We start from the raw sequence: 22,798 nt of genomic DNA on the forward strand, positions 1-22,798 counted from the left end.
GGCACAGTATTATTGTTTGGGCTTTTTTTTCCTTGACTCCAAAGACAATCCTCGGGCTAGAATCCTACTTGTGAAGAAAAATATACTCACAGATTTCCTGGACTCCAGAGGAGAGCAAGAATGAAAATCAGGAAGTGGAAAGGATTTGCTTGAAAAACAAGATTTTAAAAAAGTTACTTACCCTGACTAAGTAATGATCACGGTGAAACTTATTAATTCTTTATAAATATTTAAATAGTATTAAACCTGAAGAGTGAGAGGAATTAGTTAACAACAGTTAAAGGAGTACTGGGATTTTAGAAAGGTTGTAAGCCATCTAAAAATATGTAGATTGGATTATTTATTGTACGGGGGAAAAAAAAGCAAATTCTTCAAAGAAAATGAAGAAAAAATATTGCATGCTTATGTAAAAAGATAATGGACTAAAGTTTGGCTCTTGAAGCTGCATTCTTTTCTTTACTACTATTTCCACTAAAAATACATAATTGCAGAGAGAGATTCCATTGTGCAAAACCAGGAGACAAACAGAAAAGCCTTGCACCCAGGCTTTTTTTTACTTCCTTTTCTAGTTTTCCTCCACAGTTTGTGGGTGTATTCTGAAACCTAAATACTGACTTGTTATCACTAGTGGAAGAGTTTGCAGAGCTCAGCAATGTCTCTGCTTACATGTGAAGAAGGAGAAGCAAGCAGAAAAGATCCCTGAATACGTTCTTTCCTACTCAGTCACTATTGAATGGTTCCCCAAACTAATGAAATGATCAAATTATCTTCCCTTATGTTCCCAATCACTGATTAAAGAGTCTCATTTATTTTCAGAAAAAATATTTTTATCTCTTTGTCCCCAGAAAGAAATCCCTTTTTTGCACTGACTCCAGAGTCTACCACTCACCAGACCCTTACACCCTTACTAAACACTCTATACAATAATAAGAAAAGTTTCAGATCTGTATGAGCACTTGGGGCCCTCTACAACATTCTAGCTTCACAGCCTATAGCTGACTTGTTTTCTGTTATCACTGTCAATTAAATAAGCAGAGGAGGGGAATTGCCTTTGTTTAAGATGCAAAGTACTTCTCATTTTAAAAGTGGTTTTCATTAATAATAATTTATGCAAATCTCTTAATATTTTGGTCTGGAATTGCCCATGCAGAGTCAGATCACTTTATCCTAGTTGCTGGAAGAGAGAATTTCAGCAAGGAAAACACAGCTGATTCCACAAGTCAGACGAGCATAATTACCATGCTGCTTACATTCAGTGATGGTGTCAGAGGACACCCTGCTGTAGCTGACATTCTTCTCAGAAGTCAGCAGAAAGCTCTTTGTCTGACTCCCATCATCACTAGTTCATCCATGCAATTTTAATAGTCACTTGATGGTCACTAGCATGAAGTGGTCCCACAGTTTGCTGGGACATGCACTGTTGACACAAGCCATCCACAGTGCCACCCAAACCTCAGGGTACTGCTCTCCTTTTTTCCTTTTTATCTAGGTCACTGGGAAAGGGCTGTCTTTGTCCCATTACTTGCATAGCTCCACAGTTGGTAGGTAGCTGGCCTCTACAAAAATTGCCCTTCTACTCTTCTAATGTCAAAAACCTGCCATGATGTGGCTACTAGCTTGCACCAACCTCTTATTCTCCTGACCCCAGGAATGGCCAGCAGTCATCCATAATCTGCCAGTATTATCTTGCCAACTAGTCAATGAATTTTCTCCACTAGCAATAAAGTTTCTCCACATAGGTTCTCCACTAGCAATAAAGTTCTGTATCATTAAATGTTTTTCCAAGGCAGTAATAAATACTCTCTTTCCTTTAGTGCACCAGAATGGAGTCCTCCAGATACCTGATGCACCCATGGCTGTTTGGACAAGAAAGTTTCCAAAGCAGTACTGTAATGGCAAGAGCACAAGGACGGGCAAGGCTTGAGCTGTCAGAGCTATATTGATCATAGGACAGTACTTGAGTGTAAGCTCATTGCCAGCTTGTATCCAAACTTGGCCTTCTTTTACAGCACAACCAGCTGACACAGTACATAGCATTTTGGAATACAAGTATACACACAAGGGTTGAAAATGATCCTGAGGAGGATGAGCAAGTTTTGTGTTCAGACTGAAACTAGCTCATCAGCCAACAGACACAGTCAAAAGAGTTCCAGCACACAAATCCAAAGGCTTGGATGGCATTTCCAAGAGGAATGACTGGTAACAAGTAGTTCCACACCACGTATTAAAAAATCAGGGTTGAATTCATGTTCACACTGAATAGAAACTAACTGTAAAATAAAGGACTTTGTAGAATATTGTTCACAAAAAGGTTCAGTTAGACTTGCTTTTTTGTACCAGTGTGACCTGTGATTTATTTTTTTTTTTCTGGTTCTCAGTATTACTAAAGCAAGCAGGAGGGAGGAAGTGTTTATATTACAATGGATATTTTTTAAATAAAATTTTATTCATGGCCAGTTATATGTCACTCAAGGTCATGTAACCTAGACTGTGAAATCCAGTGAAATAGCAAATCTTACCAATTCTGCTTATATTAAGGGTAAAGATCATTTAAAGTATAAGACAATCAAGATGAATTAGCAATCAGAATGATACAGGATGCAAAGCTGCATGTCTTTCAGAACTGAAAATGCTTGCCATTGGCACACATTGTATTTACACAACATCTTGCAGAATGTCCCTGGTCTGTATCTTTCCCTATTATTTTCCTTGTCTTGTTCTTGTCTTATTATTTTCTAATGGGATGTTATTTATACATTTCAGTCTTTTTTTAACTCTTAGAACTGAATTTGATGTATTTTTTTTCTTTTTTACTAAATCATAACCTTCTAAAATCAATTTAAAAATATTGATAAAACCAGAAAGGAAAATACTAATAGCAAAGAAAAATATGTATTTCCAATACACACCTATTAAAATGCATCCAGTTTTTACAAACCACATCTTAAAAGATGCGCTGTAGACTGTGAAGCTTGTTTATGACCAATACAAAGGAAAGCACGATGCTTTCTATCAGTCAAAAAGTGTTACTGAACCAGCTATGCGACGACAAGGGTTTTCAAATTGATTTATTTTTTGCTCCTTCCCCAGCAACAACAGAACAATTTTAACCACTGTGTAGATTGAGATAGATTGTCACATTAGTAGCTACTGGTCTTGGTGGTGAAGCAGAATGAGAAGAGGTATTGCATTGCTTTCAGAGGCTAGAGGTATCCTATGTGCAAGATGGACGGATAGATGGGGTGGGGTGGGGTGCAGGGGAGAGGGGGATTCAGTTGCCTAAACATTATCACCTCATGCTATCTGAGATGCCCTGGGGCAGCCACAACATCTGCATGGGACTGGCTTCAGGGAGTCAGCCATGAAGGGGACTACCTTCATGAGGCAGGGCTTCAGGGAGATCCGCTCCCTTGCAAAAAAAAACAAGTGGAAGCCAGGCAGGCTTAAAATGTCTGCACCAATACCAAAAGTGATACTTGGCACTCCTGTTTAGGCAACTGAGTCTTCCCCTCCTCCTTGAGTATTCATTAGCTTGACCTCCTTGGAGTGCCTGGTGCTGTAGCTTGCCTTTCACTCCATTCCTACTAGAAAATAGAATTTCTCCAGATTTCACTGAAGCTGAACCTTGTACCCCAAGATTTTGACTCCCCAGTAATTCAGCTGGGAAACTATTGAAAAGATTTTCTGTCTGTGCTTTTCTTCCTCTTCAGGAGTTCACAGAAATTATGGGATGCACTAGCTGAGTCCTAACACCTCACTTTTGGCCACCTTGGGGAACTCCTCCTGGAGGTGTTAGGATTTGCTAAAATTTTTCAATCTCTTTTCAAATTAAATGTCTAAAAAAGCCACATGATCTCTCACAAAATAAATAAAAGCGACCGAAATCTCTGCTTTCTTATAACATTGTTCCGTGGTGAGTGCTCTGTTATGAGGTGAAAGATCTGCTCTGAGATACCTATTAATTTGGAAACAAGGAGATCAGTCCAGTTCTACCAGCCAGGAGACTGCCTGCAGCAGAAAACCACTGAAGAATTGCAGGTGCAGCCTTCCTAGGCTTGACAGAGCTGTTCCATCTCATGTTAATAATTAAATATTCATTGGAGCATGGACCAGAACCTGACTCTCCCACTTCCCAGGTGATAGCCCTAATTACATGCCTATGTCATCAATCTCTGTCTCTGCTGTAATGAATTGTCATTATTTGTATATAGTGGAAGAGTTTTAACAGGAGACAGCTCCCCTCTCTCTTCCCCTCCCCTCTGAATATCTGACAGCCAAGAGGTTGCAGCACTCTTTCTGGCACTGAAAAGCTGGGTACAAGTCTTTCCTCTGAATTACATGGAGTAATAAATCTGAGAAGAGGTGCATGGAGAACAGCCATAGTCAGTGCAAGGTAGCCCTTGAAGGCTCTTCCTTTGGCTAAGCTGAGGGAGACTGAAAGGGGTAGGAATTTGACCGAGGTCATTATGAAGAAAGATCCTGACCAGGTTGGTTGTGGGTATGCATTTTTGTATGTCATTAGCCACTGAACTTGGACTTTAATAGTCTTGCTAGTTCCTTAAGACCACAGTTATGCATCAAAAGGAATGCATGGATGCTTGTCTCTTTGCACATCTACCCTTGTTATCTACAGGATTATCTGCAGAGGTATACATTGCTTCAAACAGTTTTCTAATGAAGGACCGCATCAATATACTGGCTCTATGCTCCTTTCCCTTCAGGTGTCATTACACAGCCCTTGCCACTGACTTGAACAACATAAAGATTTCACATTAAGACTCACACAAAAGATCCTTCAGACTCTATAATCACATATTGCCTCTCCAGGGCATTTTGTACAATGCAATACCATATTTTCATATCCATTACTCACATTCTCTGTAATACTTGCAGCACCAACACTGCTGAAATTACTTGTGCAGGCTTTAAATAGGCTGTTTTTACTACACTAAGTAGGTGTTTACCCAGAGTTTTCCATAGCTAGATGCTTCCTGAAATGCAGTGCAAGAGAATTAGTTTGCCGCAATTTAGGAGTCTGTTAATGCTTACATTTTTCTTGGGTAAACAAATGAGATTAGAACTCATACACTTAGCCCTATTTATAACAGGCTCACTGGTTCTGTGCACCCTCCGTATGTGCAGAAATACTTGCTCTACAGTGTAGAAAGCTTTTTCTACTACACTCCAGTCAAAAGACAGCATGGATTTTTTTACACAACTTCTTTACACATTAACCTCTTTAATATTTTAGCCTCTTTTTAGTGTCTGAGTGGTTTGCCAAGTCAAGCTGAAGCAGGGGCCAATGAGATCCCCACATGACTGCAAAAGGAAAGGGACAGAAGATGAGCTTCACCCCTTGCACACCTGGTCACATACTGGGGCATGATCCTTCTTGCCCCACCTTACACTAGCCAGGACAAGGCTCCGACTTGCCGGCCGCTGCATGGTGTCACAGGTCCCTTTCTGCAATCTGCATCTCCTTCCTGTGACCAAGATGCCAAGGAGAAACTGCAATGCTGTGCTGTGGGTACCCAGGCTCTCAGTGCTGCAGCGAGGAGCTGGAGATGGGGACTGCTGTGCCCTTATCCCTTTCTGTAAATCTGCACTTGCAAATACTGACTGAATTCTATCACAGAAAACATGTTCAGAGCCAAACGAATTCCATACCATCTGTCTTCATTTTTTCCCTGTTGCATCTATCATGTTTGGTTTAAAAGTAATTACTATGCAAGGAAGCATCAATTAAAACATTTCTTTATAAAATTCTGTTGTGGTTTAACTCACGAGAGTGATGATGGAGCAGGGCTCCATCCCGCGTAACAGTTACTCGGGAAGACAAACGCCATAATGCCAGATGTTCCCACCTTCCTTCTTCTTCCCTCAGTTTATATGCTCAGCATGATGTCCCATGGTACGGAATACCTCTTTGGCTAGTTCGGGTCACCTGTCCTGGCTGTGCCCCCTCCCAGTTTCCTGTGCCTCTCCAGCCCTCTCGCTGGCAGGGCCCAGGGAACCGAAAAGTCCTTGATTTAGTATAAACATCACCCAGCAACAAGTAAAACGATCAGTGTCCTATCAACATTGTTCTCACATCAGAGGCAAAACACAGCACTGTACTAACTACTAAGAAGAAAATTAACTCTATCCCAGCGGAAACCAGGACAAATTCATTCAAAATTGTAATTTTGAAAATGGTCCCATGTAAATCTTTGGCACTCCAATTGTGCTTTTGCTAACAGCAGTTACAACATCACCCCAGTAAGTTATCTGGAATTACTCTTAATTTCACCCTAACAGAAGAATCAGGCTTTCTGAATCAGGCTTTAACATGCTCAGAGGGAGAAAAACACTGAAGGCAAAATTGAATTTTTGCTTTGTTAGTGCCAGCATTCAAACATCATGCCCTCATCCCAGTATGGTCTTTATGAAGCCAGAGAGAGATGTGCAGCATGACAAAGTATATTGATTCACAAGGTTTTATGGGAACAAGGAGAAAATTTCACCTGCATCTGTGTATGAAGGAGGGAATGGCACACTGCTAGAGCTTGGATCATACCGTTTCCACAGCAGGAAACAGGAAAGACAGGAAAAGCAGTGAGAACATCGATTAGGACTCAAGTATGCTTTCTGAAGTACTGCTACAAGCACTACTGATTTCATCTTCTTTCATCCATACATGAGAAAGATGAACTTTACCTCTGCTTATCATTGTTTTAGTAATTAAGAAACTAAAAGCCTAGATATGACCTCCCATATATAAGTAAGAAAACAAAATGAAAAATATGAAGAAAAAGGGAAGGGAATAATGTTGGCTGAGCAGTTGACTTGGCTACTGTGCAGAACATACCTCTGCCTTATCACATTATTATTATTATTATTGTGGTGGCTTGCCATGCCATCTAGCAGGGATTCAGGGAACTACGAGTTCTGCAGAAGCAAAAAGGCAAAACATAAAAGCAACACAAGGGAAAAAGTTCTGGATCATATACTTACCAAGAGCAAATATAATCTTTTGCATTTTTCAGATAAAACAATTTCTGAATAAATATTTGCTTCTACAAAAAATATCTTTTACCTTTAATTCTGTAATACAGACTGAGCACTTTCAGAAGTTCACTATACATTATGTATGAAAATACTTTTATGCTTTTAAAAGTCTCATGTTTGCTTATTTTTTCTAATATTAACAAAAAAAATCTGCAACTGGATTTCCAAGCATCATGCAGCATTACTTTTTCACCTCTGTTGTGTTCATTTTCTTAATCTCTTTTCTGATTTTCTTTTTGATGCTTCTTTGAGTTGTATGCCTCATGCTTCTAAACCAATACTGAGACTGCACTCACAGTGGTTGTGAACATGATAAGATACACTACACAACAACGTCTTTATAATGTAGTTGCAGTTTACTCCTTAGTGGCATGCAAAAATGCCTTGCTAGACTTCTCTTTTTTTTAAAGTGGTAATATGCCATTTTTAAAGTTACAGTCATTTCCCATTCAAGAAATTACTAAAACCCATCATATATACCTGTCCTGGTTTCAGCTGGGATGGAGTTAACTTTCTTCTTAGTAGTTCGTACAGTGCTGTATTTTGGCTATGATGTGAGAATGATAACCACAATGATGGTTTTAGTTGTTGTTGGGTAACGTTTAAACTAAGTCAAAGACTTTTTGGTTCCTTGGGCCCTGCCAGCCGGAGTGCTGGAGAGGCACAAGAGACCGGGAAGGGACACAGCCAGGTCAGCTGACTTGAACCAGCAAAGAGGTATTCCATACCATGGGACGTCATGCTTGGTATATAAACTTGGAGGGTTAGCTGTGGGGGATCATTGTTCGGGGACTGGTTGGACATCAGTCAGCAGGTGGTGAGCAGTTGTACTGCGCATCACTTGTTTGTCCTTTTCCCTTTTCCTTTGGATTTTACCATTTCCCCCCACTTTTCCATTATAATTGTTATTACTATTATTGTTATTATTATTGTTCTTACCTCTTTATTAAATTGTTCTTATCTCAACCCTCAAGTTTTACATTCCTTTTTGATTCCCATCCCCACCCCTCTGGGTGCAGGGGAGTGAGCATGGTGCTTGTTTGGTGGCTGGGGTTAAACCACGACAATACCAAATCAAAGCAGTACATTACGGCAAACTTCATCCCTTCAGCTTCCTACTTGAAGAATGTATTTTATATTGCATGGACAAAATTGTATTTCTGTTCTCTTTTTAAGCATTTTCTGAAGCAAGGAAGTTGAATGACAAATATTTTATTTGTTCTTAAAATAAAGTTACAGCCATTCTATCATTTGGCCACACAGGCAAAGCCTTTCCCAATCTTTACATATATATTGTACCATGTTTGCACCAAGCAACTCTTACAAGGACACAAGAATGTGCCTATTGCTGCTCCTCTACCTCTTACTGGCATTGAATAGACATCAATAACCTTGACATTTCTCCTTCATTTTCTTTCCCTTTTCCTCAGTTTCTACTGTATCTATCTTTTATCTCTAGCCTGAATGCCTTACTCTACACACTTTTATTCCATATGCTTTTTCTCCTCACTTTAGCAGTTTTCTTTTGCTTTCTCTCTTGCAACACATCACAGATCCTGGCAAAATGTGGTTATGACCTCTCTTCCAAAAGAGAAGCACTTTGGCTGCATTGTCCCCATTGCAGCTACCAGGATACCACCACTGCCACAGACAGTTCAGAGAAAAAATCTGGACAAGCCAAGATATGCTGTTGACTCTACTGCTATGCTTCCTGCAGTCCCTTCATCCATCAGAATGGGCTGATGGGGAAAAAAGAAGCCCAAGCTCTGACTAAAAGACCCAGCACAGGACTCCAGCTTCACCCAGCTTTGCTGTTGGACATGGACCTATTTTTTCTTGGTCTCCTTGTGAACACAGGGACAACAGTTTCTAGAGTGTGCATTAAGTGTGTCATATTGCTACCTGGCAGAGACTGTATCTGCAGCCACATCTCTTCACATACCATCTAGAAATGCCAGGGTCTATACCCATCCTGACCCTGCATCTGTGGTCTCCAGGTTGCCAGTTCATTCCATTTGAAAATGTACACATGGGAATTAAGAGCTAGGACCCTTCGCCATAGCAACACTCTCCAAGAGACAAAGAAATATTTTTTTCTCCCTGTAGCTGAAGGAACCCTGATGGACAAGAGGGAGAAGGAGAATCTGGTTGCTGGGTCATCTTTGTCCCTTTCAGCATATGGGAAATCGTTAAATCCTACAACCTGTCTGCCCCAGGATACTCATCTCCCAGCTCAATCCTCCCATTGGGCTGTACCAACCTCACTCTCTGCTACCTGCTCTCCTGCCATTACAAGTTACAGATAATGTACTAGCCAGAACATGGTGTCAGAGGGTCTGAGTCCTCACTGACAATACCAGGACTCCCTCTACCAGCTGCATTATTCCACTAAAAAAAATCAGTGTTTTTCTTTGAAATCCTAGGGCACATTTGGAGGAACTGGTTTTGGTCTAGGGGGAAGGCCAGACTTGCAAAGGACTTGCATTGCATCCCTTTCTTTTGTGATGCAATCTGAGAAGTCAGTATAGGTACTGGCTCATGTTTCCTGGAAAAGCACCACTGAACAGCACTTGTTGCCTCCTTACCAGGCACTGCTGAGAGGACTTCACTGATATCTGTCTTTTGTTTATTTGCTTTGGCCTTTTTAGCCTTGTTCCTATCCCTCCCTTCTCAGTTCTCTTCCATAACAACCAGTTGATTGCCTTCTTCTGTAGCCCTGTATCATGTCATCTCTCAATCATCTTTTTTCCAAGTCAAAGAATCAGTCTGTTTAGTTTTGCTTCATGCAAAACTTCTGTACCTCTGACCCTTGCTGCTGTGAAATGCCTTGACACAGGGTTCTACAGATGCTATATGTTTACACACGTTCAAAAATGGATTGAACAAAAAGATCTGTCTGGCACTACTAATTACAAAGATATGACACCAGGAAATCCCTGAGCGATGTGAGTGAAGCATCGCTACAAATAGCCTAGCATCTTTCTTGGGCATCTACTGTTCCCAGCTGTCAGAGACAGGTTACTAGGTCTTTGGTCTGTCCCATGAAGGAAGTTCCTACATTTCTAAATCTTGCCCTGTACTTTCTCTGGTTTTATTGCAACCTTTCAGAGGGGAATGGGAAGTAACAATAATTGCTGGCAGTACTCCAGAGACAAGTGCATTATATTTTATGTGGAGATCTGTGGAACTACAGGCCTGTCAGCCTGACCTTGGTGCTGGGGAAGGTTATGGAGCAGATCACCCTGAGACCATCATGCAGCAAGTGTAAGATGACCAAAGGATCAGGCCCAGCCCGCATGGGTTTATGAAAGGCAAGTCCTGCTTAAAGAACCTTTCTATGAAAAGGTGACATGCCTAGTGGATGAGGGAAAGGCTGTGGATGTTGTCTACCTTGACCGGGAAACTCAGCAAAGGGAACAGCCGAAAATGATCTCAAAAATTCCCAGATCGGAAGGTGAAAGAGGACAGCAGATGATTCCAGGGAAGAGGAGTAAGGACTCCCCTGGGAAAACACCCGAATGTTATTATTGTGGGCAGAAGGGACATTTCAAGAGGGATTGTTCGAAGCAAATGAGGGACAAAAAGATGTTTAAAGGAGAGGAATAGGGGTGTCAGGGGCTATACATTCTGGGGACAAAACCAACATTGGAGCCCTTGATACACTTAAAGATTGGTCCCCAAGGGGAAGAAGTAACGTTTTTAGTTGATACAGGAGCCGAACGATCTACAGTTTGGCACATCCCTTCGGGATGTCAAGCAAGCAAAGATATGGCTTTAGTAGTAGGAGCAAAAGGGGAACCTTTCAGGGTTCCTATTATTAAAAATATAGAGATTGAATCTAAAACCAAAATTTGTGTAGGAGGCTTCATATTAGTGGAAAAAGCAGAAAATAATTTATTACAACGAGATTTGATTACACAATTAGGAATAAAATTGGAAGTGGAAAAAGGAACAATCACAGTAAACCTATATCAATTAACAGAAAAAGATGAAGAATGCATAAACTCCAAGGTTTGGTATAACAAAGAAGAAATAGGAAAATTGGATATTGAACCGCTGGAAGTGGAAATAATAAATCCAAGAGAACCAATTAGAATTAGGCAATATCCTATCTTGTTAGAAGGTAGAAAAGGATTAAAACCAATAATTGAAGACTTACTCCAAAAAGGAGCTTTAGAGCCTTGTATGTCCCCACATAATACACCCATCCTTCCAGTTAAGAAAGCAGACGGTAGTTACTGGCTAGTTCAGGATTTGAGAGCTGTTAACCGAAGAACCATTACTAGGTTCCTGGTAGTGGCAAATCCACACACTTTATTGAATCAAGTAATCCCTGAACATACCTGGTACAGTGTAATAGATTTAAAGGATGCTTTCTGGGCTTGCCCACTATCGGAAGCTAGTAGGGATTATTTTGCATTTGAGTGGGAGGATCCAGACACAGGCAGAAAACAACAGCTAAGGTGGACAGTATTACCTCAAGGTTTTACTGAATCTCCAAATCTGTTTGGACAGGCACTAGAAAAATTACTCACATCCTTTGAAACTAAAGGTGAAGTGAAGCTCCTACAATATGTAGATGATTTATTAATAGCGGGAAAACTGGAAAAGGAGGTTTGGGAAAACACTATAGGTTTATTGAATTTTCTGGGAGAAAGGGGGCTAAAAGTGTCACGGACTAAGTTGCAATTTACTGAGCCGGAGGTAAAATACTTAGGACATTGGATCACTAAAGGAAGAAAGGAATTAGACCTAGACAGGATAGCAGGGATAGTTGCCTTGCCAGCTCCAAAAACAAAAAGAGAAATTCAATAATTATTAGGACTGTTGGGATACTGCCGACAATGGATAGAGGGATTCAGTAAGAAGGTAAAGTTTTTATATGAAAAACTTACCTCGGACGTGATAAAGTGGTCATCACAAGATGATGAAAAATTCCAATGCCTTAAAGATAACCTGGTAACGGCTCCTGTATTGAGCCTCCCGAATCTAAATAAACAATTTCAACTCTTTGTAAACACCAGTAATTACACTGCTTATGGGGTACTCACTCAGGATTGGGCTGGAAGTAAAAAACCTGTTGGATATTTTTTGAAACTATTAGATCCGGTAAACAGAGGAAGGCCAATATGTTTGTAAGCAGGGGTGGCTGTGGCCTTGTTAGTCGAAGAAGCTAGGAAGGTTACATTTGGGGGATCTGTAGTAGTATATGTCCCTCATGACATTAGAGGAATCCTCCAACAGAAAGCAGATAAATGGCTTACCGGCAATAGGTTATTAAAATATGAAGCTATTTTAATTCATTCCTCTGATTTGGATTTAAAGACGACTACAGCACAGAACCCAGCACAGTTTTTGTTTGGGGAATGGGAGGAGGCTTTGATACTTGAACATAACTGTATAGATTTAGTAGAGTTAGCAACAAAAATTAGACCAGATCTAGAGGAAGAAAGAGTTGGAGAAAGGGGAAAAAATGTTTATAGATGGATCTTCACGAGTGATTGAAGGAAAGAGAAAATCAGGATATGCCATCATAGATGGGAGCAACTGGGAAATAATAGAATCTGGGCCACTGAGCACTAGTTGGTCAGCACAAGCATGTGAATTATATGCCCTTTTAAGAGCATTGAAAAGATTACAAAACAAAAAGGGGACAATATTTACAGATTCAAAATATGCTTTTGGAATAGTCCACACATTTGGAAAAATATGGGAAGAAAGGGGTTTAGTAAACACCCAGGGAAAGTGATTAATCCATGAAGAATTAATAAAACAAATATTATAGGCTATATGAGAACCTGAGGTGATAGCTATAACTCATATCAGAGGACACCAAAAAGGGCTACAATTTAGGACTCAGGGAAATAGTTTAGTGGATGAAGAAGCCAAGCGAGTGGCTCTCTTAACCTTGACAACCACCCAACAACCAAGACTGAGAAAGGAACAAACGAATGAACAAAAGGCTTATTCTGAATGCGAAATGTTGGAATAGGAAAAATTAGGAGCTAAACAAAAAGACAACAAATGGATTTTTCCATATGGTAGGGAAATGCTACCAAAAGGATATGCCAGAAGGATATTACAAAGGTTACATCAACAAACACATTGGGGGGCTAGAGCCCTTGTGGACCAATTCCTAAAATTCTATGGGTGTATAGGAATTTTTGAAAATGCAAAACAAGAAGTACAGGGTTGTTTAATTTGTCAGAAAATTAATAAAAAACTAATAAGACAGACACCAAAAGGAGGGAGACCTTTGGCTCACCGACTTTTTGAATGGATACAGGTGGATTTTACTGAATTACCAAAGGTGGGGTGATATAAGTACCTTTTGGTGATCATTGACCAACTAACCCACTGGGTTGAGGCATTTCCTGCTACAAGGGCCACGGCTCAGACAGTAGCAAAACAATTACTTGAAAATATTATTCCCCGATACGGGATGATTAAAGTAATAGACTCGGATCAGGGATCTCATTTCACATCTAAAGTTCTTAAAAATATTATATTAGCCTTGGGAATCCAGTGGGACTACCACACTCCCTGGCATCCCCAAAGTTCTGGACGGGTGGAGAGAGTAAATCAGACTCTAAAACAACAATTATCAAAGCTCATGATTGAGACAAGAATGTCACGGATAAAGTGTCTTCCCTTGGCCCTGTTAAATATCAGAACTACGCCAAACTCAGTAACTGGAATCTCAACTTTTGAAATGTTGTATGGGATGCCTTATACCCAAAGTTTACCAATTGGAGGATATGACTATTCAACATTATATCATAGAATTGAATAAAAATATGCAGGAGCTCAGGGCTGAAGGGCTATTAGCTCAGAGCACCCCTTTAAATTTCACAATACACAAAATTCAACGGGGAGATAAAGTGTTGATAAAAAGCTGAAGAGAAGATAGCCTTAACCCTCGATGGGAAGGACCATTTCTTGTTCTTTTGACTACAGAAACGGCAATAAGGATGGCTGAAAAGGGATGGACACATGTATCAAGGGTAAAGGGACCAATGAAGGAATGGAGGGTTGTAACTGAACCTGGGGATACCAAATTTACCTTTAAAAGAACTTGATGTAACGGCTGGGGGAAATTCATATTGACTTCTGTAAAAGGATAAACTCTAATTGAATTTACAAAAATGTAACGTACGGAGAACCAATGTTATTTTTAGTAGTTGAAGGAACCCACTTTTCTCCACTTTTCCCAAACCTTTGTTTGTGTTGGTTGTGTTGGACATCCTGTACTGAATAAAATAATTCCTATTACTCACGAAGGAAGGAAAGGCACACCTCGGTAAAAAACTGGAGAGGGCAAGACCGGAGGGAATCAGTGCTGGAGCTGACAAAGTCTGCTGAGGGCTGCAACCCTTGGGGCAGTGACCACTGAGCATTATAATCCTGACCAGACCTCTCTTCATATGGGTCCTGATTGGAACCCTGTGGGAAGGTGTGGACACCCTTTCCGACCATTGTAGTGAGTGTATTGCTGTAGCAACGCAGGTGATATAGTCTCCCATACATTGATCTACCATACCCACTACGAATGTAAAGGGCAAATTATGGGTGACTGTGTATATAATCAAACCAAATATAAACTCTGTAAGGATCCTTCAACCAGCAAGATCACGTGTTATGATCCTGAAATACTTCCAACCTTATATTGGATAGAATTGAAAACAGAAGGATGGATAAAGAAAGGAAAAGATAAAGGGAAGTATGATGGGTGGAAAACTTTGGCAGTAAGTAATCAGGTTTATAGTCTTAGTTCCTCAGTATCAACCATTTTTGATGTTTGCCGAGTGGCTGATAGGGACTGGGACTCAGCTGACTGTGGAGATATAAATCAGAGAAAACAATTTGGGATGCCTGAAAAATACATATGTATGAATCATGGAAATTCTTATCTCGCACGCGGGATGTACAGAGGCCACTTGTGTGGAGCTACATGGGAAGCTGTGTGTTGGGACACTGCCAGCTGGGGCTATGAATATCATTGTTCCAGTCTGAAAGCCAAATTGGAAAAGATAAAAGTGAGCCCAACTTGTGGACTTTATGACTGTAGGCTGGTCAATCTAAAGTTTATAGATCTTGGGAATTTGAAAAAGAGAAGGATAACAGATTTTGGAATTAAGATATGGGCCTCCGGTTATGACCCAGGAGCCAAAGTTTGGACAATATATCATGAAAAAGTAAAACAAACCATGCAACATTGTTTGTTATTTAACTTGTTTTATCATGAAATGGAAATGGGAGTCAAATATGAAATTCCCACAGTTGCTAAAAATCTGTTTGTGAACCTTGCTGAAAATATAGCAAAAGCACTAAGAGTAACTAATTGTTATGTGTGTGGTGGGACAAATCAGGGAGAACACTGGCCTTGGGAAGCTTTAGAGAGCAATATAACTGACCATAGAATCTGGAAGATAAATAATCAAGATAGAAGACAACAGTGGATTTTACAAACTAATATAATAGGAAGAAGCTGTTTCCAACACCTAACTAAAGAAGGGGAACTGGTAGGAAATTTAATTTGTGAAGGAGGATATATATGGAATAAAACAAGGAAAGACTGGGGAAAATGGGGGGACCCAATGAATATAAATCCAAGAGTGGCCAACTGGACAGATGGGAACAAGATACCAACTGGTTGGCCTGCACCAGAGGGACACTATTGGATTTGTGGAAAATTAGCATTTGCATTTTTGCCAAATAATTGGGTTGGGTCATGTATAGTAGGTACAATTAGACCTAGCTTCTTCCTGTTGCCAATAAGTAGGGGAGAGCGATTGGGGGTTCCAGTATATACAGAATCTGGTGAGTTACAGAGATACAAGAGAGATTTACAAATTGAGAATTGGAAAGAGAATGAATGGCCTCCAGAGAGAATAATAGCCTATTATAATCCAGCTGCATAGGCAAAGGATGGATCCTGGGGCTACTGAACTCCGATATATATGTTAAACAGGATTATATGGCTACAAGCAGTAGTTGAAACAGTAGTAAACAAAACCGGAGATGATCTTAAGTCTACTTGCAAAACAAAATACAAAAATAAGAACTGCCATATACCAAAATAGTTTAGCATTGGACTACCTGTTGGCACAGGAAGGAGGAGTGTATGGGAAATTTAATCTTACCAATTGTTGTATAAAAATAGATGATGAAGGGCTATAGATGAACTGGTTAGGGGCATGAAGAAAGTAGCCCATATCCCAGTACAAACACAGAATGGATTTAACATCGGGAATTTAGGATCATGGAAGTAATTCTTTAATAGCAATTGGGTTACCAAAGTGGGTATTGTACTCCTGAGAATATCTGGAGGGTTGTCACTTATCCCTTGTATAATTCCATGTTTTATTCGATTAATACGATCAGTGGTGCAGAGTATGCAACTGGAAATAAAGAATGATAAAATGCCATTAATGGTATTGGAAACTAAAACAACCCCAAGTTTAACTGCAGCATGAAAAGCTGTTATCAAATTAGAAACTAAGACACGAATCAATGAGATAAACAAAAACAGAGGGGGGAATTGTGGAAAACATAGGCATGATTTGTGTCAAAATAGAATATGGTGTGATAAGTGTAATTGTTGTACCCTGTGTGGATCCAAAATAATTTGTGATCAATATAACCTATATCACAATTGTGATGAATGTTTGAATCAAATTGAGGACATGTAAAAATAAAATATAGACAAATGTGCTTCTCTCTTAAAACAATGTAACCACCTCTTAGAAACCCCGCCTAGAGCTGATGCAATTGCTGCTTAGAAAAGCCCGCCGAAAGATGAAAGCATGAGACTCTCAGAAGATCCAGTAAGAGAAAAGCCTACCAAGAGACAAAGACCTCGAGACTTCTAAAAGACCCAATAGGAGGAGAAGGCATACCCCAGCAATTCAAATGACCCAATGGAAGAAGAACAAGGCGATTATCTGGTGAGAAAAGATTGGTCAAGATGCTGGTATAAAAGACGCTGCTTTTAGAACTCGGTGTGCATGTGGTGGAGCTAATGGAGGCTCCCCGCTCACCCAGCACTGCTTTGCTTATTGCTTCTCAGCCTAGATTGATTGAATCCAAATAAAATTGTAATTTTTTTTATAAAATTGGATTTCGATTGTTTATAACAGGATCAACAGTGTCAGAAGCTCTGGAGAAAGGGGACGAAGAGGCATCGGGGCTTTTGCCTACATGGCGACTGCTTAGACATGTTGTAGGGGGCTTCAAAAATCCGCAAGACGCAAAAGGGAGCTTGCAAAATCAGCAAAATGCAAGTGGGGGCTTGCAAAATCAGCAAAATACGAGTGGGGTCTTGCAAAATCAGCAAAATGCGAGTAGGGGCTTGCGAAGTCCACCAGACGCAAGTGGGAGCTTGCAAAATCAGCAAAATGTGAATGAGGGTGATTCATTCAAACCTCCCCTGTATCCCCCTCCAGAATGCAGACAAGAGGATGAGGGGGTGGAGGAGGGGGAGAGTCTGTGTCCTTTACCAGACACCACCCACCAATGCCCTGAATACTCTAAATCTCTCCAACTGCATCAACTTATACTTGATACCGATTCCGAGGATGGCAAGCAGAAGCCTTGGCGGACCGATCCCAGCCGCCCTGACACCCCCCGACATTTGTGCCAGCCCACACCCCTTCATCCCTGCCTCAGCCTGCGCAGGATGGAAATGCCGAAAACCAGGATTCGGGTCCAGCTACGACAACGTTATCAGTCACAGGCAATGAAGAAGCTGGAAGCGGAAAAATCCAGTTTCCAGTGGTACGGTAATGCCGCGCGACCCTTGGCTATTTTGGCGGGCTGTGAGAGATGGGGCATTAAGAGAGGGAAACTGGAATTTAGTAGAACAGATAGGCAGACCGCTCCTTGATCTTCCTACTCCTTCCACTGATGCGCCGCACGCATATCCTGTTGTATTGGGAGATGCGGGTGCTGGTAATCCCCATGTTCATACACCATTTGCTTGGAAAGTAGTACAGGACTTGTAAAAAACCGTTTCACAGTACGGGGTGACTGTGTTTTGTCACGCAGAAAAGCTGTTTATAATCTACTGTATTACAGAGGTTGAAATGTATTTTGCTATAAAAAAAAAAAAAAAAGGGAAAAAAAAAAAAAAAGGGAATGAAGGGAATGACCTCAGAGGCACGATTAGAGAAAGCATGTCATGTTTGGAACTTCCTGAAAATCTCTGCTGACCATGTGGTGCCTTCCATTGCGTGGCACTTTGTGTTAATTGGTGACAAGCAGGAAAAGCATAAAGGTGTCTTAGTACGCATGAAAGACCCTTGTACCGGGCATTGGTTTGGATCACATGAATTGTTAACTTGGGAAAGAGGATATGCTTGTGTTCCTAGAGATTGTTATAAATGATAACAATTAAAAAATTTTATTTTGGGTTCAATCAATTTAGGTTGAGAAACAATAAGCAAAAACAGCGCTGGGTGCACAGAGAACTCAATTAGTTTCACCACACGCACACCTGAGTCCTAAAAGCAGCATCTTTTATGCCCGGATCTTGACCAATCTCTTCTCGCCGGATGTTCATTCAGCTCTTTCCCCATTGGGTCGTTAGGGTACACCTTCTCCTCCTATCAGCTCCTCTTTGGCGCGCTTTTTCAAATCTCAAGGTCTTTGTCTCCTTTGGCGGGCTTTCCCTGGCATGCTTTCTTTGTCTCCTTTGGCAGGCTTTCCTAAGCAGCGATTGCCTCAGGGGAAGGGGGAGCTTTTACATTGACTCAAAGGAGAATCACAAGTGCCCATTCGTTACAATTGTGATACAGGTCCCAGATTTACACATGGTACAACAATTACACTTATCACACTATAAATTCTATTTTTGACATGAATCATGGCTGCGTTTATCACAAGATGAATGTCCACGATGGACACCTGCTCGCTGTGTGCAGCCTGAGCTTAGCGTGCCAGACCGTGGGAGCACTGCTGCCGCCAGTGAACCCAACTAATGTGTGGCCTCCTTACTGAACCAGTCCTTGTGTGGTGTGCCCTTCCTTGAAACTGATTTGCAGACATCGTTGCAAAAAAGTGAATGCATGTGGGGAATGACGAATCTTACTGAAAGTCTTGATATTTGGGTAATTGATTACCTCTGTATAATGTTAACCCAAAAGAAGTTGATATTGTTTGCACTTCGAACGTCGATAGTTGTTTTTATGTAGATGCTAATGTAGTAGAAGGCTATGATGGGACCATGACACCCGCAAAAATCAACACGTGAACATTTTGAAAAACATAATGCGCTTAAACGCAATATAACTTTGGATGAATCGTATAATGATGTAGTTGATTTATGGAACTGATGGGAACATACTGCAGCGGTTCTTCTCTTCTCTGGAGTAACAGCAGGGAAAATATTAAAGAGTTAAATCACCTTGTTTGTTAGGCAGTTAAGAATGTGAGTCAAATTTGCCATTATTCCATACAAAACAGAGCAGCTATTGGCTTTTTGTTGTTGGCTCAAGAACATGGCTGTGAGGATTCTGATGGTATGTGCTGCATGGATTTTAGGCGCCCCATTGCAGCAACACGTTGCCAATATCTGAGAAACTGTCAGCCGTTTTGGCATCCATTCACTCAACCGACAGTATTGTTTGTTCGCTATGGCCTTGTTTGCCATCGTGTTTGCAAGGGCCCTGCAGAACATGGCAACCCTGGTACTAGCTGTTCAAAAACAAAAAGGGGGAATTTTTGGGGTCTGCAGCGGGTCTACAGACAAGTTGATTGACTTCAAAGACTTAGTCGTGTACCTTTAAGACAGCCACAAATTGTCAGGTATGTAAACAGGGTGTGAAGAACCGAAACTTAGAACCGCAGCATACGATCACCTACAGCAACAGCAAACAGCAAGCAAGAAGAAGAACACAAAAACCTCTCAGGGTCTGACACATGTACTGTCTAAGATATATAAATATATGTATAAACAACGAAGGTAATTTTGTCTGAACCCAGCCAAGCAGACATAGTGTTTTTTCAGTCCACCTTGACCTGTGTCACCACATGGAACAGCTCCAAAAGCCAAGAAGATGGCTGCCACCTTTACATGGGACACCATAGAGCCAGTTGCCACAAGCGCCAAAGAGGAATGTACTTCCAAGGAGAAGGAGGAAGAGGCACCATAGAAGAACAGGGATAAAGTCACACCTCTGGCTGTGATAGACAGCGATCTCGCTTTGCTGATTGATGGCAAGCAGCACTAGAATATAGGCCCACGATGGAACGGCGTGAAGCCTGGGCCTGTAAACTTGCAATGGAACTGCCCAAGAAGCCAGGCAGATGGCTGCCCACCTCTACATGGGGCACCACAGAGGCAGTTGCCATGAGTGCCAAAGAGGAAGGCACCTCCCAGCAGCCTGCAGCACAGCAATCACTGCAAGAAGAGGATGACAATCATGCCTCTTGCCCCAAGCGACAGCAACTGCACTTTGCTGATTGAGAGAATGCAGTGCTTGACTATAAGCCCACCAGGGAATAGAGTGAAGCCCGGGCCTGTACATTGCCCAGCAACAGCCCCAAAAGTTGGGCAGATGGCTGCCCACCTTTACATGGGACACCACAGAGGCAGGTGCCACAAGCACCAAAGAGGAATGTACTTCCAAGGAGAAGGAGGAAGAGGCACCAGAGGAGGAACAGGGATAAAGTCATACCTCCGGCTGTGATAGACAGCGACTACACTTCGCTGATCAGTGGCAAGCACCGGTTGACAATAGGCCCACCAGGGAAAAGTGTGAGGCCCAGGCCTGTAGACTTGTCATGGAACAGCCGCAGAAGCCAGGCAGATGGCTGCCCACATTTACATGGGACGCCACAGAGGCATTTGCCACAAGTGCCAAAGGCAGCTCCCAGCAACCTGCAGGACAGCAGTCAGTGCAAGAGGAGGATGACAATCACACCTCCTGCCCTAAGCGGCAGCAACTGCACTTCGCTGATTAACGGAATGCAGCGCTTGACTATAGGCCCACGATGGAGGAGCGTGAAGCCCGGGCCTGTACACTTGCCATGGAACAGCCACAGAAGCCACGCAGATGGCTGCTCACCTTTATATGGGGCACCACAGAGGCATTTGCCACAAGCACCAAAGAGGAAGGCACTTTCCCGAAGAGGGTCCCCCGTGGAGAGTCAGCCAAGTCACGACAATCACACCAATATGGCTACATGCTGTGCTCACTAAACAAACAGATCATATTTATAACTTAAGCTGACTGCTACCCGACTTTACACACAGGTGATTGGATAAAAGTCTCCAGGCCACGTGGGGTCCGTGTCGCTGACGGTGAGCATGCTGCAGGTGTCTTATCAGAGTGTGCCGATGAGAGTGTGTTGATTTCGCCGTTCCCAGGACTTGCTCTGCACCTGGCTTCTTGTTTGTGCATAGCTTCTTTTCTTTCTCCCACTGCTTGTTCCCAGGACAATTTAAAGCTGCTCTGCAGCTTCAACTAACAGGCCTGGGTTGTCCAACCCAGACAATGGTTTCACCGTAGATGTTAAACCTTTCTTCAAACAAGAAAATAAACAGCTCAAAACTAAAAACAAGAAAATAAACAGCTCAAAACTAAAAACATTACAACAATGTATTAACAAAGTGTATTCCTTCCATCAATAACGTCTTTAACCAACCTGTTATCCCCAGTCCTCTCAACCATTCATCAAAGGGATTGTCATCAGCAGGAATATGCTTCATGTTTCCCTGCAGTTGTGACAACTTCTTGTGCATCGATATGGAATGATCGTAAAGGTTCATACAACACATCCCTTCAAAATCCTCACAACTGTGTCCATGTGCTAATAACAAAAAATCTATTGCAGCTCTATTTTGTAACGTAGCATGCCTAACACTATCTACATCAAGCAATAACGAATTTAAAATCTGCGATGTAAGATTAAATTGTTTCTCTCCCCAGCATGCTAACCTTTGTATATTTTTAGCATTTAATGCAGCCATTGCCCCGGGCAGAAATATAGAGGCTAGGACATTTGTTGTTACAGACTGTAGATTGACTTGGTCATTACATGTTTCATCAAAGGTGCGCAGTGCCCTCCGTGATCTATGAGATTGTTGAGTCATTTTTAATAAGTCTTTCATATGTGCAGCAAAGTCCAACGCCCTAAATAACATGGTCCACTGACAGGATACAAAGGAATCCCTGGCCACACTCTGTCCCCATATATCAGAAAGACTCCTGGTGGCAACTGATAACCCCCTGATACATCTATATGGAAACCCCCAGTTTCAATTCACCCCAAATAAGTGAACCGGTTAGATTTTGAAACCCTGTATAAAACCCCCATTCACCTTGATGTGTTAGCCATAACTGCCACAGGTCACCAAACCAAATTACTCCAGTTCCATTCACGGGTTGAAGTGGTGATGACATGTGGGTACAGTCTGCCATACCAGTTGCAGTTACATTAACATATTCAACAGGTACAACGCTAGCCAATAGGTCTAACTCCTGCAAAGGTGAATGATGTGGCTGATTTAAATTCTCAATAACCGTCTTCTGCCACGCTGCATTATGCATAGAAGGCCAAACATATTGCTCATTTGGACTCATACATGTACCATTCTGATTGGACGTCAGATCCACTGTTTTAACATTCCAAAAACCATCAAAATTTGTTTCATTCTCTTGCAGGGGAATACCAATTAAACAAGTTCTAAAGGGGTTGTCTGCTTGTTGCAGACTTAAACAAAAGTCTGTTACTCCCATAATATTTGCCC

At 41.5% G+C, this 22,798-nt stretch overlaps 1 long non-coding RNA gene across 1 annotated transcript in view; it reads left to right on the forward strand.

Annotated features, from left to right (window-relative positions):
- LOC308060657 overlaps positions 1-22,683 on the forward strand; it is a 33,163-nt gene extending 10,480 nt beyond the window's left edge. The window contains exon 2 of the long non-coding RNA XR_013926822.1: positions 18,473-22,683. This is a non-coding gene — a long non-coding RNA (uncharacterized lncRNA). The remainder of the gene's footprint in view (positions 1-18,472) is intronic.
- Positions 22,684-22,798: the final 115 nt, after the last annotated feature.

The sequence above is a fragment of the Falco punctatus genome (assembly GCF_963210335.1).
Source record: "Falco punctatus genome assembly, chromosome: 3".
NCBI lineage: Eukaryota > Metazoa > Chordata > Aves > Falconiformes > Falconidae > Falco > Falco punctatus.